The 19247-nt window shown below is 51.5% G+C and overlaps 1 protein-coding gene and 1 non-coding gene across 2 annotated transcripts in view; one reads left to right on the top strand and one right to left on the bottom strand.

Moving 5' to 3' along the window:
• The first annotated feature begins 5583 nt into the window (after positions 1 to 5583).
• LOC126521250 (5.8S ribosomal RNA) lies at positions 5584 to 5736 on the top strand. The gene has a single exon (XR_007597208.2). It is a non-coding gene; the product is annotated as a 5.8S ribosomal RNA (ribosomal RNA).
• Positions 5737 to 19041: 13305 nt separating this feature from the next.
• Positions 19042 to 19247, bottom strand: part of LOC140213560 (uncharacterized) — a 3836-nt gene continuing 3630 nt past the window's right edge. Inside the window, exon 3 of the mRNA XM_072284790.1 lies at positions 19042 to 19247. This exon is cut by the window's right edge and continues 1526 nt beyond it. The gene's annotated coding sequence lies outside the window, so the exon portion shown is untranslated.

Raw genomic sequence — 19247 nt, 5'->3', positions numbered from 1 at the left:
CCTGCACGCAGCTGCATTGTGTCACGCCGGCAATCGTTGAAACACCACGCAGTCGTCGGCGTCGGCCCCGACATGGTTGCGAGCGCTGGAAGAGACAAAGTCCGAAACCGCGTGTGCCGGGGCGGCGCGAGCGCGACGCCTTTGACGCAACTTTTGCGTACAAGCCGCCGCACGGACACGACGGAGCCGGTGTCACCCAGCAGAGGGCTGCACTATAGCACGCCGGGAACCGGCAAAGAACCGCGCAGACGTCGTCGTTGGCCGCGGCGTTGTCGCGAGCACGCGAAGAGACAAAGTCCGAAAGGACGTCAGCCGGGGCGTCGAGCACGCCGCCCGCACTGTTCGCACGCGTGCTCGGAAATGGCGAAGGGGCCGCGCTAGCGTGCCTTGAATCGGTGAGCGGCGGTACCGCGGCGATCGCCAGAGCTCGAATCCGCCCTGCAAAAGCCAAATATTGGCGCTCGGCTCGGCGCAGTACGCCGCCGCGTCGCACGAGTGCGGCCCCATGGAGGTCTGGGCACTTATCGCTGCTACTGTAAGGGGCCGTACGGCCCCGGCCGACATTGTACCGTAGTGCGATTTTCGGCTTGCGCGTGCTCGTGGCGGTGTCCGCGCACCGTTCCGACGTCGACAAACGTGCCCACGACTACGCGAGCGCTGGAAGAGACAAAGCCCGAAACCGCGTGTGCCGGGGCGGCGCGAGCGCGACGCCTTTGACGCAACTTTTGCGTACAAGCCGCCGCACGGACACGACGGAATCGCTGGCATCCCGCACGCAGCTGCATTGTGTCACGCCGGCAATCGTTGAAATACCACGCAGTCGTCGGCGTCGGCCCCGACATGGTTGCGAGCGCTGGAAGAGACAAAGTCCGAAACCGCGTGTGCCGGGGCGGCGCGAGCGCGACGCCTTTGACGCAACTTTTGCGTACAAGCCGCCGCACGGACACGACGGAGCCGGTGTCGCCCTGCAGAGGGCTGCACTATAGCACGCCGGGAACCGGCAAAGAACCGCGCAGACGTCGTCGTTGGCCGCGGCGTTGCCGCGAGCACGCGAAGAGACAAAGTCCGAAACGACGTAAGCCGGGGCGTCGAGCACGCCGCCCGCACTGTTCGCACGCGTGCTCGGAAATGGCGAAGGGGCCGCGCTAGCGTGCCTTGAATCGGTGAGCGGCGGTACCGCGGCGATCGCCAGAGCTCGAATCCGCCCTGCAAAAGCCAAATATTGGCGCTCGGCTCGGCGCAGTACGCCGCCGCGTCGCACGAGTACGGCCCCATGGAGGTCTGGGCACTTATCGCTGCTACTGTAAGGGGCCGTGCGGCCCCGGCCGACATTGTACCGTAGTGCGATTTTCGTCTTGCGCGTGCTCGTGGCGGTGTCCGCGCACCGTTCCGACGTCGACAATCGTGCCCACGACTACGCGAGCGCTGGAAGAGACAAAGTCCGAAACCGCGTGTGCCGGGGCGGCGCGAGCGCGACGCCTTTGACGCAACTTTTGCGTACAAGCCGCCTCACGGACACGACGGAATCGCTGGCATCCCGCACGCAGCTGCATTGTGTCACGCCGGCAATCGTTGAAACACCACGCAGTCGTCGGCGTCGGCCCCGACATGGTTGCGAGCGCTGGAAGAGACAAAGTCCGAAACCGCGTGTGCCGGGGCGGCGCGAGCGCGACGCCTTTGACGCAACTTTTGCGTACAAGCCGCCGCACGGACACGACGGAGCCGGTGTCGCCCTGCAGAGGGCTGCACTATAGAACGCCGGGAACCGGCAAAGAACCGCGCAGACGTCGTCGTTGGCCGCGGCGTTGCCGCGAGCACGCGAAGAGACAAAGTCCGAAACGACGTCAGCCGGGGCGTCGAGCGCGCCGCCCGCACTTTTCGCACTCGTGCTCGGAAATGGCGAAGGGGCCGCGCTGGCGAGCCTTGAATCGGTGAGCGGCGGCACCGCGGCGACCGCGAGAGCTCGAATCGGCCGTGCGAAAGCCAAATATTGGCGCTCGGCTCGGAGCAGTGCGCCGCCACGTCGCACGAGTACTGCCCCATGGAGGTCTGGGCACATATCGCTGCTACTGTAAGGGGCCGTACGGCCCCGGCCGACATTGTACCGTAGTGCGATTTTCGGCTTGCGCGTGCTCGTGGGGGTGTCCGCGCACCGTTCCGCAGTCGGTAATCGTGCCCACGACTACGCGAGCGCTGGAAGAGACAAAGTCCCAAACCACGTGTGCCGGGGCGGTGCGAGCGCGACGCCTTTGACGCAACTTTTGCGTACAAGCCGCCGCACGGCCACGACGGAGCCGGTGTCACCCTGCAGACGGCTGCACTATAGCACGCCGGCAACCGGCAAAGAACCGCTCAGAAGTCGTCTTTGGCCGCGGCGTTGCCGCGAGCACGCGAAGAGACAAGAGTCCGAAACGACGTCAGCCGGGGCGTCGAGCGCGCCGCCCGCACTTTTCGCACTCGTGCTCGGAAATGGCGAAGGGGCCGCGCTAGCGTGCCTTGAATCAATCGGCCGGGGGCCCCGTAGGGCGACAGAAAGGCGATTGTTCAGGAAACCGTACTGGCCATTGGCGAGAAATTGCCGTTCGCGCATTCGGTGGACGCGCTGCGCTTTCACGACTTCGGCATTGTGCTGCCGACGTAAGCTTTCAATCTTGCTCGCGGCGTTACGAGGCGGCACGATTTTCGCCAAACGCTCGTCGAAAGTGGCACGAGTACGGCCCCATGGAGGTCTGGGTACTTATCGCTGCTATTATATGGGGGTCCCAGAGAGCAGTCGCCCCCAAAGCGACCTGGGTGTTTGATATGCGGCGGGCTTCGTGCCCGTCAAGCGTGTCCCCGGTATCGCTCCCGTGGATCCCACAGCTGACGTCTGCAGCCTCATCCGCTTGATGCGTTAGGGGCTGGTTGTCGGACGACGCTTTTTCCACGATATCGAAGTGTGTTCCGCATCGTCCTCGGACGAGTCAAATACGAAAGCGCCGAAGGCGCGGGCGTGACCCGTCGCCTAGCGGCTTTGCCGTCTCGGCTACGTTGCAAGTGTCGGTCGGTCCACCAGTGCTGCGGGCTCGAGAGAAACCGCAAGCCGCGATCGAGTCGACACAACCGGTCTATCGAGAATGTTGCGTGCTTCTTGCCGCGTGGCGATACCCGGCCCTGCGGGGAGGGCGCCGTAGCGAGCTCGAACGCCGTCGTCTCGGACTGTGCAAAGTGCTACCCTTTGCGAGAACGAAGCGTGTTGGGGCGCCTGAAGGTGGCCTCGGCATCGCAAAAACGGCGTCCGGCCTGCTTGATAGGCTGGACGCGCAGTTGAACGATTACCTGGTTGATCCTGCCAGTAATCATATGCTTGTCTCAAAGATTAAGCCATGCATGTCTAAGTACATGCCGAAATAAGGCGAAACCGCGAATGGCTCATTAAATCAGTTATGGTTCCTTAGATCGTTTCTTCCTACTTGGATAACTGTGGCAATTCTAGAGCTAATACATGCAGTGAGCCTGAAGCCCTTTGGGCGACGGGTGCTTTTATTAGACCAAGATCGATCGGGTTTCGGCCCGTATTGTGTGGTGACTCTGGATAACTTTGTGCTGATCGCATGGCCACGAGCCGGCGACGTTTCTTTCAAGTGTCTGCCTTATCAACTTTCGATGGTAGGTTACTTGCTTACCATGGTTGTTACGGGTAACGGAGAATCAGGGTTCGATTCCGGAGAGGGAGCCTGAGAAACGGCTACCACATCCAAGGAAGGCAGCAGGCGCGCAAATTACCCACTCCCGGCACGGGGAGGTAGTGACGAAAAATAACAATACGGGACTCTTTTGAGGCCCCGTAATTGAAATGAGTACACTCTAAATCCTTTAACGAGGATCAATTGGAGGGCAAGTCTGGTGCCAGCAGCCGCGGTAATTCCAGCTCCAATAGCGTATACTAAAGCTGCTGTGGTTAAAAAGCTCGTAGTTGGATCTCAGTTCCAGACGAGTAGTGCATCTACCCGATGCGACGGCTCGGACTGAACATCATGCCGGTCCTTTCTTGGTGCACTTCATTGTGTGCCTCGAGAAGGCCGGTGCTTTTACTTTGAAAAAATTAGAGTGCTCAACGCAGGCGAGTCGCCTGAATAAACTTGCATGGAATAATAGAACAAGACCTCGTTTCTGTTCTGTTGGTTTTTGGAATACGAGGTAATGATTAAGAGGGACAGACGGGGGCATTCGTATTGCGGCGCTAGAGGTGAAATTCTTGGACCGTCGCAAGACGAACTACTGCGAAAGCATTTGCCAAGAATGTTTTCTTTGATCAAGAATGAAAGTCAGAGGTTCGAAGGCGATCAGATACCGCCCTAGTTCTGACCATAAACGATGCCAACCAGCGATCCGCCTGAGTTACTCAAATGACTCGGCGGGCAGCTTCCGGGAAACCAAAGTGTTTGGGTTCCGGGGGAAGTATGGTTGCAAAGCTGAAACTTAAAGGAATTGACGGAAGGGCACCACCAGGAGTGGAGCCTGCGGCTTAATTTGACTCAACACGGGAAAACTTACCCGGCCCGGACACTGGGAGGATTGACAGATTGAGAGCTCTTTCTTGATTCGGTGGATGGTGGTGCATGGCCGTTCTTAGTTGGTGGAGCGATTTGTCTGGTTAATTCCGATAACGAACGAGACTCTAGCCTATTAAATAGGTGCGGGGTTCCCAGCACCTTACAACCTTCTTAGAGGGACAAGCGGCTCCTAGCCGCACGAAACAGAGCAATAACAGGTCTGTGATGCCCTTAGATGTCCGGGGCCGCACGCGCGCTACACTGAAGGAAGCAGCGTGTCTTTATCCCTGTCTGAAAAGACTGGGTAACCCGTGGAACTTCTTTCGTGATTGGGATAGGGGCTTGCAATTGCAAGACGAGGGACTGTAGTCCCGGATTCGAACGCACTTGCGGCCAGGCCCTTGCTGGCTTCGTCTTCCGCCTCAAGTAGGCTTGTTGTGGCTCCGGCGCAGGGAGCCGTCCCTGGCACTGGCCGAGTGGTTTTGGAGAGCTGCGCGAGTACGCGCGCCGGGCTCTTGTCTTTCGTCTCAAGTAGGCTGTTGGATCAACAGCGGTTATGCTGCGGAGATCTGCCGATGCGAAAGTGTGTGTGTGTGTTTGAGGCCCTTCAATAAACCTACTGCTGGCTGAAGCAAAGCACGTCGATGGGGGTGAAACCCTGCCCGTGGACGTGTAGCCGTTAAAGACTCCACAGCGGCTTAGCCCTACTCATGGCTCTGTCGCTTTTTGCAATTTTTCGTGGAGCGATGTGAACATGCACACGAGACACACGGGTCCGGTGGTTGGTTGGCAGGTAAAACCGGCTTCGAGTGCGCGCAAACGGCATAGGGTACCTCGAGGGCAAGCGAGGAAGGCGTGGGCGCAAAACACACGCGCGAGTAGCAGGAGTGGAGTGCCATTAGGCTTTCAGCTGCTGAGACGCGGCCGCCGAAAGAGCGAGACTGGAGGAGCGCACGCCGAAAGGCGCTCTTCGAAACCACACACAGGGAGACGCCACGTGCCTAAAACCCTGGTTGTACTGTACTGAATTGAACAAACTATTTTTCACGACTCTAAGCGGTGGATCACTCGGTTCTCGGGTCGATGAAGAACGCAGCCAGCTGCGAGACTTGGTGTGAATTGCAGGACACACTGAGCACTGATTCTTTGGACGCACATTGCGGCCTTGGGTCTTCCCTTGGCTTCGTCTGTCTGAGGGTCGGATCACATATCAAGAGAGACTTCGGCGCACAGGGAACGTGCGTCCGTCGACTCGTTTTCACCGCGTCGGCATCATGGACAGTACGTTGAGCGCTAAAGCCACGCGCCAGCGGCCTCACGAGAGGGAGACGGTGGCAAACCGTTGTGCCAATTCTTCGAAAAGACGGAAACGAGGCATTACTACTGCAGCGTGACGAGTGCGCGCCTCTAGCAAGACCGCCGCAGGATGGAGTCGGATACCTGCAGGGAAAGAGCGGTCCAAGCACGAGGCGCGAACGTCTGTTGCCATGTAGCGCGCACGTTTGCGAGAGAGTCGGAAGCGCACGCTTGCGTGCACGGAAAACGTGGGAATGAAACGCCGGCCGATTCCCGCGCCGTGCGCAAAGCCAGCGCGATCGCAATTTGCGCTGTTTGCCTTCGAAGTACGTCGAGCTCCAGAGCTGGTCGCTCGTTCACGTTACCGCAGCTGTGTGGGCGCCCTTCCGGGCTTCGTCGCAGGAATGGGAATTGGCAGATTCTTGCGAGGAGCGGGGAGGAGAAGGGTGGCCCCCGAAAGCGGTTCGACGCGACAGCGCCGTCTGCGAGCGAGAAGAGTCACGGCATGGCGGAGAATTGCCGCGAAACGGAAAATGTCTCCTTCGAGAGCGTGGGTGCCCCGTTGGCGGAGCTGAAGCGTTCCGTCGTAGTCCGCCGTCGGTCCAAGTGCTTCGCAGTCTCTGTCCCCTAAAGACTGGGCCACTCCAGTTGGGGCAGGGGCGACGCTACACGAGACGATGCCTCCCGCCAGGTTTTAGTCGCCCCTGCGGTGCCCGCTGAAGCGGCGCGCTGCTAAGGCGATCTTTGCCTCGGTGGTGTTTGGGCTTCAGACACGGTCGCTTACCACGCAACTGCTCGTGCGCCGCACGCGTGCAGGCGGTTCGCCGCCTGCCAGCCTCGTCTATAAGTAGCTCCGTGTTGGGCGAAGGACGTGGTAGGGCGTCGCACTCGGTTGGCGCTGGGTTTTCGAACGTGTCGAGTCCTTTTCGGCATACCGCTCGTATGACGCACGCGCGCAGGCGTTGTGCCGCCTGCCAGCCTCGTCCGTAAGGACGTGGCAGGGCGTCGTACTCGGTCGTGCTGGAATGGGCGAAAGCGATGTATCCGTTGTCGACCTCAGATCAGGCGAGACAACCCGCTGAATTTAAGCATATCACTAAGCGGAGGAAAAGAAACCAACAGGGATTCCCCGAGTAGCTGCGAGCGAAACGGGACCGAGCCCAGCACCGAATCCCCCGTCCTTGCAGGCGGTCGGGAAATGTGGTGTATGGGAGGCGACGTTCTCGGGTGTTTGCGACGGTGCAAGTCCCCCTGACAGGGGCTTGTCCCAGAGTGGGTGCCAGGCCCGTCTCCGCCGTTGCGCGCCCGGGATGAAGCCTCCCGTGAGTCGGGTTTCTTGAGAGTGCAGCCCTAAGTGGGTGGTAAACTCCATCTAAGGCTAAATACGACCGAGAGACCGATAGTTCACAAGTACCGTGAGGGAAAGTTGAAAAGAACTTTGAAGAGAGAGTGCAAGAGTACGTGAAACCGCTTAGAGTAAAACGGGTGGGCCCTCGAAGCTCGAAAGCGGTGGGATTCAGTCTCCGGAAGACCGCGGAGCCGGCGGCGTCGGGTAAACGGCCCCCTTCGGGGGGCTGTTCCGGCTGCTGGCACGCAGACGCGGTCTCCAGGGTGCGCACTTCCCACCGCCGGTAGAACGCCGCGACGGACGCGGGTCAATGGGAAAAGTACGACTTTGAGTCCGGCTATGGAGGTGACCTGCCCGTCCCTTCGGGGACGGCACGCGGGAGTTATACCTCGCCGTGCACGAGAAGTTCGTCACCCCGTCCAGGCCCCATGGGCTTCTCCCGGCAGTCGGGAGGCCCGAACGATGACGCCCTCCGGAAACGGAGCGGAGAACCCGCTGGGCAAGCTTGTCGTCTCCTGTCGTCCGGGTTGGTCCCGTGGCGGCGGGTTGGCCGGCGAGAAGCCGCTGCGAGCGGGGCAATTCTCCCGCGGAGGCGCTATCGTGGTTTGCGGCGAGTAGGTCGGTAACCCACCCGACCCGTCTTGAAACACGGACCAAGGAGTCTAACATGTGCGCGAGTCAATGGGTCTCTCGAAACCCAATGGCGCAATGAAACGTGAAGGCCCCTTGCGGGCTGCGTTGCGATCCCGGACCGCACAGGGGTCCGAAGAAGGGAGCAGCAACGGCCCGTCCCAGGCGCTCACTCGTCGCCGGGGCGGAGCGAGAGCGCACACGTTGGCACCCGAAAGATGGTGAACTATGCCCGGGCAGGACGAGGCCAGAGGAAACTCTGGTGGAGGTCCGAAGCGATTCTGACGTGCAAATCGATCGTCCGACCTGGGTATAGGGGCGAAAGACCAATCGAACCATCTAATAGCTGGTTCCCTCCGAAGTTTCCCTCAGGATAGCTGGCGCTCGATGGGAGAGCAGTCACACCTGGTAACGCGAATGATTAGAGGCATTGGGGTCGAAACGTCCTCAACCTATTCTCAAACTTTCAATGGGTGTACGGGAGGCCTTCTGGGTTGAGGCCTCCCGCTGCGATGAGAGTGCCAAGTGGGCCACTTTTGGTAAGCAGAACTGGCGCTGTGGGATGAACCAAACGCCGGGGTAAGGCGCCCGAGTCGGGACGCTCATGAGAACCCATGAAGGGTGTTGGTTGCTTAAGACAGCAGGACGGTGGCCATGGAAGTCGGAATCCGCTAAGGAGTGTGTAACAATTCACCTGCCGAAGCAACTAGCCCCGAAAATGGATGGCGCTCTAGCGTCGCGCCTATCCCCGGCCGTCGCCGGCAGAAAAGCACGAAATGTGGGGGTGCTAAGCCGCGACGAGTAGGAGGGCCGCAGCGGTGGGCGTTGAAGGTGTCGGGCGTGAGCCCGCCTGGAGCCGCCGCTGGTGCAGATCTTGGTGGTAGTAGCAAATACTCAAGTGAGAACCTTGAGGACTGAAGTGGAGAAGGGTCCCATGTGAACAGCAGTTGAACATGGGTCAGTCGGTCCTTAGGGAAAGGAGAAATCCTTTCAGAAGCGGGCGCGTTTGTGCAGCTCAGTCTGTGAATCGGAGACGCCCCGCTGCAACCAAAAGGGAATCGGGTTAACAGTCCCGAACCCGGCTACGGAGATCGGTCCTTCGGGACCCAGTGCGGCAACGCAAACCAGCTCGGAGACGCCGATGGGAGCCCCGGGAAGAGTTTTCTTTTCTCTGTAAGGAGATCGAGTCCCTGGAATGGGTTCACCCCGAGATAGGGACGGTGGCTCCGTAGAGCAGTGCGGCTCTTGCGCTGTCCAGTGCGCTCCTGTCGGCCCTTGAAAATCCGAGTGAGGGAGTGTGATTTTCGTGCCGGACCGTACCCACATCCGCAGCAGGTCTCCAAGGTGAACAGCCTCTAGTCGATAGACCAATGTAGGTAAGGGAAGTCGGCAAAACGGATCCGTAACCTTTTGAAAAGGATTGGCTCTGAGGGCTGAGCCGGTCGGGCTGGGGTCCAGAAGCAGGAACGGCACTGCACCGGGACTGGGCGAGGCTCGCCGCCGTAAAAAGCGGTGCGGCCGAGCCCGGACCAGCGTCGGGACCTTCCTGTGGAAAGCCACAGCTGTGCATTTTCCGTGGGCTTCGCGCCTGAGGTTCTTGCTTCGGCCGGCAGAAAACAGCCAACTCAGAACTGGCACGGACCGGGGGAATCCGACTGTCTGATTAAAACAAACCATTGCGAGGGCCGTTGACGGTGCTGACGCAATGTGATTTCTGCCCAGTGCTCTGAATGTCAACGTGAAGAAATTCAGAAAAGCGCGGGTAAACGGCGGGAGTAACTATGACTCTCTTGGCGCTTGGAGTGTGTGGCAATGTACAGTGCCATGGCTGGTCCATGCCGGGGACTTGTGGCGAGTCTCTGTAACCTATCGCCTGGGGGCAAGGTGTTGATCGTTTCACTCACGAATGAATGAATGTCGGCCGTTACTCTACCAACCGACTTACAATCAAGGACAGTCACCAGGGCGAAGTTCACCAGGGCATTCCCAAGCGGTGAACGCAGACCAAAGATTGAAGCGGCCGGGGGTTGTAGTGGACCCTTGTAATCCAGCCATGGAGGCCTCAGCATGGTATGACGACCCTGGCTCAGACTGTAGCGGCTCAAGATCGGCCGGGGGTGGTGGCGGACCTCTGTAAGCCTGCGACAGGGCGGCGGTAGCATGGAATGAGTGACTGACTGAGCTCAGACTGTAGCGGTTCAAGATCCGCTGGGGGTCGTGGCGGACCTCTGTAAGCCTGCGTCAGGGCGGCGATAGCATGGCATGAGCATTTCCCAGACCAGCCTGAAGTGGCCGGGGGGCTTGGCGGACCCCTGTGATCTAGCTGCACGGAGGCCTCAGCACGGAATGGCGTCCTTGAGAGAGTTCAATGAGAATTAAACCGCACTGTTAGGGCCAGGGGTTGGTTGCGCGCCCCTGTAATCCAGTCCACTGGAGGCCACAGTGCGGCAGTCGATTCATCTCGTAAGTCAGCTAAGGGAAAGGCCGGCGACCATTCATGGTCCAGAGGTGCCTGAACGAGGCGGATTGTGGCGTGTCCGTGTAATCCAGCCTGGGTGGAGTCGCGGCCTCTGGATCTGAGCTCTCCCCACCTCCTAGGGGTGCGTCACGGGCAACGTGCGAGTGGAGTCGGAGGCTCGCACGGCTAAGCGGGGGAGCTCTAGCCGCAGCCTGGAGTCGGAGGGCTGCGGTGGCAGAGAGGGGGGAAAAACCGGAGCCCAAAAAGTCTCGGCACCCGGCAAAACGCGCGGGTGTCTACCCCCCTCCTGCGGACCCGGTGCAGGGAATGTGCCCAAGGCAAGTGGATCTGCCTTAGCTGCGGCAATCCAGTCAGCTATACAGGGAAAACGTTAGCTGGACCCCTGTCAGCATGGGTCGCTTATAAGCGACACAGGCGGCTGAACTGGCTCTTGCTCAACTGCAGCTTAAGAAAGGGTGAACCCTGCACCAGGCTGGACGTTGGGCTACCGGAGAACTGGCAAGAAAGGATGCTTTGTGGACCTCGGTCCACCTGTTGCTGCCTGGATAAATTCTGGGCACAACTAACGCTATAGGTGAATCCTATAGCTAGAAACGCCACCGGTAGCCCGGCTAGACCCCCTCGAACACCTGAGGGGGAAATATCACGTGACTAGCCAAATGCCTCGTCATCTAATTAGTGACGCGCATGAATGGATTAAGGAGATTCCCACTGTCCCTATCTACTTACTAGTTCTGCCACCAGGGGGCCAGGCGAGCGGACCTGCGGTCACAAGGCTCCTGCTTTTTGGGCCAAAAAAAGTGAGTAAATCCTTTTCCAATCACTTGAAAACTATCAATAAAGCTTCGCTAATATCTCAGGAGCATAGGCATAGCAAAATTATAAAGATCGAATCCATATTTTGTGAATAACGAGAAGTTTTCAAATCCCACGTGTAGGAGCCCATACAGGCAATTGCCGGTTGTAGAAAACAACCGAGATTAATCCGATGACATCTGGTTAAATACTCCACATATAAACTTAGAATTACATTCACAGCTTCGTTGTATGATAGCCCGCATAACTGCAACAATAGTTTGAGTAAATATTCCAGGGATTTGCATATTTCTTCATTTAAAGTGAGATAAACAAACCGAGACCGTTCCAAACAAAGGAATATATAGCAGTTTAATCCTTATTCATCCGTCCTAAATAAGGCCAGTAGACAGAAAATATTTATTCGAACACATCCTGCAAACCCCCAGGAACAACTCCCAAGCATGAGTTTGCTGTGATCAATTGCCTAATTGCCAGAATTTGCATGCAAGAAGTGGTGTTTTTTGCTGTCTCTTTGTGTGGGCTGCCATGTTGGGGGCCACAGTCTGCTAAGAGCGCGGACAAAGGAGCCAAACGTCAAGAGCTTTGGAGCACCAACAACTTCGAAGCCATGTGGTGAGGTATCCATGATTTGTAAAGGCGAAGAAGCACTAGAGTAGGGACAACTTAAATCAAAGAAGATCGAGTATTTGAAAGACAACTCTAGGCATTGCAGGGAAGCATCCCAATTTTGCAAAGGGGCAATTGTGAATATTTTACGAGTGCATATACGCCAAGCACAAAGTAAATGATGTAACCATACGCAACAAGAAACTTGGCAGTGAAGCATCCCCAATTTTAAAAGGGGCAATTCGGAAAAAGAAAACAGAGTGGAGCGACAAAGAACTCGATAAAATCACAGAAAGTGACCTGAGTACAACTCAGTAGAACATCTTGAAAGATACCAAACTCACGGACAGAGAAATGGCGAAAAAGAAGAGTGATGAAAAAACCAAATGAGAACACCCGGTCCAGGTGGACACTCCGAAATCCGGGAGAGCAAAGAGAAGCAACTCAACTTTGCATCCAAAGCACAGCCAGGAGCAGGAGGCACGAAAATGAAAGGGAATGAAAACACTTCGAAACAAACGACACTGCAGAACTTGAAGAAAGCTCCAGACAACATGGAAGCGCTAGGAGACAAATCAAATTTTGAGGATGACTGGACTTCCGAAGAGGACATCCCCGACTCATGGGAGGAAGCAGAATTCACGCAACGACCAATGAGGAAGGAAACAAGTAAATCACCAGGAAAGAAGCTGACAGTGGGAAAACAACTGCAAGAAACAGGGACAAAGATCGCAAGTGATACACAACCAGTACAACAGCGATCACAGAACCTGGTAGAGTCCAGGCAAGATGAAACACATTATCAAGAGACAGCAACCGAAGCTACAAGTTTGAACAACACATTGAAAAAACGGTCGAAGATAGACAGATCGTTTATGAAAACTTTGCTAGTCCTGGCAACCGACGTAGAAGAAAAAGAAACACTATTGGACAAGCTTCTGACAGACTTTACAAAGCTAAAAAGTCTAACACTGGACGCCACACATGAAGTGGCAAGGCTCCAAGGAGCAATTGAAAGTCAACAGAATCAGAAGACAGAAAGGCCAACCTACTCAACAGTGGTGACAGGCCAAAACAAAGCAGGGGGACAGAACGTAGAAACGCCTGACCTCTTTGACGAAACCATCAAAGAAAACCAAAAAAACAAACCCAAACTGGCAATGATTATAAAATCAGAAAAGCTGAACAAAGAGGAGATAGGTAAAGTCATCAAAAAGAAGATCAACCCGCAGGAGTTGGGAGTCCAGGAACCCGAAATGAGACCGGGAAAAGAAGGAATGGTCATCATGTCTTCCTCAAAAACAGGCCTCGACAGACTGAAGGATTACATTGCAAACGATCCAGAGTTGGGTACCAAACTTACCACTAAGAAAGATGTTTCCCCAGGACCAGATAATTTAACAACCGAAATTGTACAATTCATTTATCAAAATACGAGTACATTCTGTGTAAATATTTTCAATAGCTGCTTGAAGACAGGACACTTTCCAACAAGTTGGAAAATATCGAAAATAATATTAATTCCTAAAAAGAAAAACCAACTTACTCCGTCAGATTTTCGACCAATAGCAATAAATTCAATATTTGGCAAAATTCTAGAGAAACTACTTAAAGATCGCCTATACTATTTTTTAAACAAGAAAGGACTATTCCTTATACACCAATATGGTTTTAAACATGCAACTTCAACAACACAAGCATTAGAAAATATCAAGAAAAAGTTAGATCAAGCCATTTTGGACAAAGAAGTAGCATTAATAATATCATCATCATCATCATCAGCCTGATTACGCCCACTGCAGGGCAAAGGCCTCTCCCATACTTCTCCAACTACCCCGGTCATGTACTAATTGTGGCCATGTTGACCCTACAAACTTCCTAATCTCATCTGCCCACCTAACTTTCTGTCGCCCCCTGCTACGCTTCCCTTCCCTCGGAATCCAGTCCGTAACCCTTAATGACCATCGGTTATCTTCCCTCCTCATTACATGTCCTGCCCATGCCCATTTCTTTTTCTTGATTTCAACTAAGATGTCATTAACGCGCGTTTGTTCCCTCACCCAATCTGCTCTTTTCTTATCCCTTAACGTTACACCTATCATTTTTCTTTCCATAGCTCGTTGCGTCGTCCTCAATTTAAGTAGAACCCTTTTCGTAAGCCTCCAGGTTTCTGCCCCGTACGTGAGTACTGGTAAGACACAGCTGTTATACACTTTTCTCTTGAGGGATAATGGCAACCTGCTGTTCATGATCTGCGAATGCCTGCCAAACGCACCCCAGCCCATTCTTATTCTTCTGATTATTTCACTCTCATGATCTGGATCAGCAGTCACTACCTGTCCTAAGTAGATGTATTCTCTTACCACTTCCAGTGCCTCGCTACCTATCGTAAACTGCTGTTCCCTTCCGAGACTGTTAAACATTACTTTAGTTTTCTGCAGATTCATTTTTAGTCCCACCCTTCAGCTCTGCCTCTCCAGATCAGTGAGCATGCATTGCAGTTGGTCCCCTGAGTTACTAAGCAAGGCAATATCATCAGCGAAGCGCAAGTTACTAAGGTATTCTCCATTTACTCTTATCCCCAATTCTTCCCAAACCATGGTCTCTGAATACCTCCTGTAAACACGCTGTGAATAGCATTGGAGAGATCGTATCTCCCTGCCTGACGCCTTTCTTTATTGGGATTTTTTGCTTACTTTATGGAGGAGTACAGTGGCTGTGGAGCCGCTATAGATATCTTTCAGTGTTTTTACATACGGCTCGTCTACACCCTGATTCCGCAATGCCTCCATGACTGCTGAGGTTTCGACTGAATCAAACGCTTTCTCGTAATCAATGAAAGCTATATATAATGGTTGGTTATATTCCGCACATTTCTCTATCACCTGATTGATAGTGTGAATATGATCTATTGTTGAGTAGCCTTTACGGAATCCTGCCTGGTCCTTTGGTTGACGGAAGTCTAAGGTGTTCCGGATTCTATTTGCAATTACCTTAGTAAATACTTTGTAGGCAACGGACAGTAAGCTGATCGGTCTATAATTTTTCAAGTCTTTGGCGTCGCCTTTCTTATGGATTAGGATTATGTTAGCGTTCTTCCAAGATTCCGGTACGCTCGAGGTCTTGAGGCATTGCGTATAGAGGCTGGCCAGTTTTTCTAGAACAATCTGCCCACCATCCTTCAGCAAATCTGCTGTTACCTGATCCTCCCCAGCTGCCTTCCCCCTTTGCATAGCTCCCAAGGCTTTCTTTACTTCTTCCGGCGTTACTTCTGGGATATCGAATTCCTCTAGATTATTCTCTCTTCCATTATCATCGTGGGTGCCACTCGTACTGTATAAATCTCTATAGAACTCCTCAGCCACTTGAACTATCTCATCCATATTAGTAATGATATTGCCGGCTTTGTCTCTTAGCGCATACATCTGATTCTTGCCAATTCCTAGTTTCTTCTTCACTGCTTTTAGGCTTCCTCCGTTCCTGAGAGCTTGTTCAATTCTATCCATGTTATGCTTCCTTATGTCAGCTGTCTTACGCTTGTTGATTAACTTCGAAAGTTCTGCCAGTTCTATTCTAGCTGTAGGGTTAGAGGCTTTCATACATTGGCGTTTCTTGATCAGATCTTTCGTCTCCTGCGATAGCTTACTGGTATCCTGTCTAACGGAGTTACCACCGACTTCTATTGCACACTCCTTAATGATGCCCACAAGATTGTCGTTCATTGCTTCAACACTAAGATCCTCTTCGTGGCTTAAAGCCGAATACCTGTTCTGTAGCTTGATCTGGAATTCCTCTATTTTCCCTCTTAGCGCTAACTCATTGATCGGCTTCTTATGTACCAGTTTCCTCCGTTCCCTCCTCAGGTCTAGGCTAATTCGAGTTCTTACCATCCTGTGGTCACTGCAGCGCACCTTACCGAGCACGTCCACATCTTGTATGATGCCAGGGTTAGCGCAGAGTATGAAATCTATTTCATTTCTAGTCTCGCCGTTCGGGCTCCTCCATGTCCACTTTTGGTTATTCCGCTTGCGGAAGAAGGTATTCATTATCCTCATATTATTCTGTTCTGCAAACTCTACTAATACCTCCCCCCTGCTATTCCTAGTGCCTATGCCATATTCCCCCACTGCCTTGTCTCCAGCATGCTTCTTGCCTACCTTGGCATTGAAATCGCCCATCAGTATAGTGTATTTTGTTTTCACTCTACCCATCGCCGATTCCACGTCTTCGTAGAAGCTTTCGACTTCCTGGTCATCATGACTGGATGTAGGGGCGTAGACCTGTACAACCTTCATTTTGTACCTCTTATTAAGTTTCAGAACAAGACATGCCACCCTCTCGTTAATGCTATAGAATTCCTGTATGTTACCAGCTATATTATTATTAATCAGGAATCCGACTCCTAGTTCTCGTCTCTCCGCTAAGCCCCGGTAGCACAGGACGTGCCCGCTCCTTAACACTGTATATGCTTCTTTTGGCCTCCTAACTTCACTGAGCCCTATTATATCCCATTTACTGCCCTCTAATTCTTCCAATAGCACTGCTAGACTCGCCTCACTAGATAATGTTCTTGCGTTAAACGTTGCCAGGTTCATATTCCAATGGCGGCCTGTCCGGAGCCAGGGATTCTTAGCACCCTCTGCAGCGTCGCAGGTCTGACCGCCGCCGTGGTCAGTTGCTTCGCAGCTGCTGGGGACTGAGGGCCGGGGTTTGATTGTTGTGTTCATATAGGAGGTTGTGGCCAAGTACTGCACCAGGGTGGCCAATCCTGCTCTGGTGAGGGAGTGTGTTACCGGTTCTGGTCACCGGCATCAGGCCACACTCCAGGCCTGTTTATGCAATTTTATCAACACGCGGATTTTTTTTTTTTTTTTAATCCGGTGGAAAATTGCGCGGCACCGGGATTCGAACCACGGACCTCTTGCACGCGAGGCGGGTGTTCTACCTCTACGCCACCGCTGCACTATTAATCACTAATCACTACGCACCGCTGCACTAATAATATCAATAGATATTAAAAATGCATTTAATACTATCGATAAAGATGAAATTTTAAAATATCTAGAAGAAAACGAATGTCCAAATAACCTAATAAAATTAATCAGAGCTGTAATGACAAATCGAAGAATATTATATAAAAATGGAGACATAGAAAAGACATACAATTTAAAGAAAGGATCACCACAAGGATCCCCTTTAAGTCCATTATTTTGGATCATAATGATGACTGATGTTCTCGTAAAAAAGTATCCAGCAAAAACGTATGTCCAAGCATTTGCGGACGATCTAACCATTATAATAAAAGGAACATCCAAAAGAAATCTTCAAGATAAAGCAACTGAAACCTTAAACATAATACATGAATGGGGTAAAAATAAAAATATTGAATTCAATACGGCGAAAACGGAATTCATGATATTAAAAGGAAAGTATTCAAAAAGTCCTCCAATACTTAAGTTAGGAAATGAAAAAATCAAAATGGTTCAACAAATGAAAATATTGGGACTAATAATAGATGAAAAACTTTCCTTCATACCACATTTAGATTATATAAAAGAGAAGGTAACTAACCGAACAATTGGTTTAAATAAATTTACAGGCAATAACAGAGGAATTAAGAATAAACAACTGCGCGAAATATATATAAGAGGAACTGAAAGAATAACATATGCAGCACCAGTATGGTACAAACCCACTAACATTCTTCTTAAAAGATTAAAATCAATACAAACAAAACCCTTATTATCAATAACAAAGGCGTATAAAACTGTATCCAATAATGCATTAAATGTGTTAGCCAATTTACCACCGGTTCATTTAAAAATAGAAAAGGAAATAGAAATGCACAATATTATCAATAATGGAAAAGAATTTCTTTGGAACAATAAAGTATTCGATCATACCAAAATAACACACAAGATTGATAAATGGGAAACTCATCCCACTAACAAAAATAAATTCAGTTTTAATAAGAATCCAACTAAAGATGCCGAATATGATATTTTTACAGATGGCTCCTCTAATGAATTCGGAGCTGGATCAGCTTTTGTAGTCATAAAATCACAAAAAATAATAGACACTAAACAATACTCCTTGCCAAATTATAGTAATAATTTTGAAGCAGAAGCAGTAGCTATTACAAAAGCATTAGAGTATATAATTTCCCAGAATAACTCAGCTAGCTATCAAATTTTAACAGATAGTCTATCAACATTAGACGGAATTAACAATCCAGACAACTTAAATCCATATATATACAAAATTAAAGAAACAATTAGAAAAGTAAACAAGAACCATAAAATAATATTAACGTTTATAAAAGGTCACAGTGGAAACATTGGAAATGAATATGCAGACGAACTAGCTAAAAAAGCCATTCGATACGGGGAAGAAATAGATATACCCATATCCAAAAAGTCTATTAATAGTCAGCTATATAAACAAATATATATAAAATGGAATACTCAATGGAGTCAAGAACCCAACTTCTATAAAAGCTATATTAAGGATTGGATCAAAAATATTGCTGAAATTCCAACCTTATTCGTGGCCAATCATAATAGTTCACAATTCATCACAGGCCATGGCCGGTTTCCGCATTACCTCCAGAGGTTCAGAATTAGGCAAAATACGATCTGTACTTGTGGAGAGGAGGCGGACTGCTTCGAACATTATTTAGAAAAATGCGAAATAACTAGGAATTACCGTGATAAATTAAAAATGAAATTAGGACACGAATACAGTAAGAAAAAAATGGAAATTCTAAAGGATGGGGAAGCACTTGCGATTTTGGAGGAGATGGTAGAAGAAGTAAATAGCAGAATTTAGGGGAAAAAAGAAAAAAGGGAAGAAGGAAAAAAAATGGTCTCTTTAATTTGTAAAAGTAAATAAAATATATAAATAAATCAGATATACTATTGGTCAAGAATAAAAAAATCAAGAAAATAAACAAATAGATTAACATCACCTAGCACATGCAATCGATGAAAGCCCAACAAAAGTCCAAAAGGACATATGGTCAAGTTGAACATAATATCAACCTCTCATCCCAAGAAACAATCATACCCCAGACCAACCTTATAGGCAGTACAAGAAAAATGAAACTATCACCTGACACCCTCGGTATGACGGCCAAGCTATCACCGAGGAATAATCCTCAACTCGGTAAGACGGCTCGGCTACCACCGAACAATCCAACAGACCCTGATACCTTGAAACGGTAAGACGGCTGCGGCCACCACCGAAGTAAAGGCATATACAGGAGTCACAAATATGATATGAAAAGTTTTGAAAAAGAACAAAAGCAAAAACGACCTGACATCATCGGTATGACGACCAACGCTAGCACCGAAGCAGAAAACATCAACTGCATCTTTCGGTATGACGGCGTTGGTTAGCACCGAAGTCAGATGAATACCAACTGTTGAGTCCTCGATTGAAAAGGTAAGACGGCTACGGCTACCACCTGAGTAAAGAGAGGCTCACAGAAACTAAAAACATCTCATATAAACATGTTGGATAACGTCAGAACTGA

Source organism: Dermacentor andersoni, chromosome 10 (assembly GCF_023375885.2).
Source record: "Dermacentor andersoni chromosome 10, qqDerAnde1_hic_scaffold, whole genome shotgun sequence".
In the NCBI taxonomy this organism is placed as follows: domain Eukaryota; kingdom Metazoa; phylum Arthropoda; class Arachnida; order Ixodida; family Ixodidae; genus Dermacentor; species Dermacentor andersoni.
This window is presented reverse-complemented; position numbering and strand designations above follow the sequence as displayed.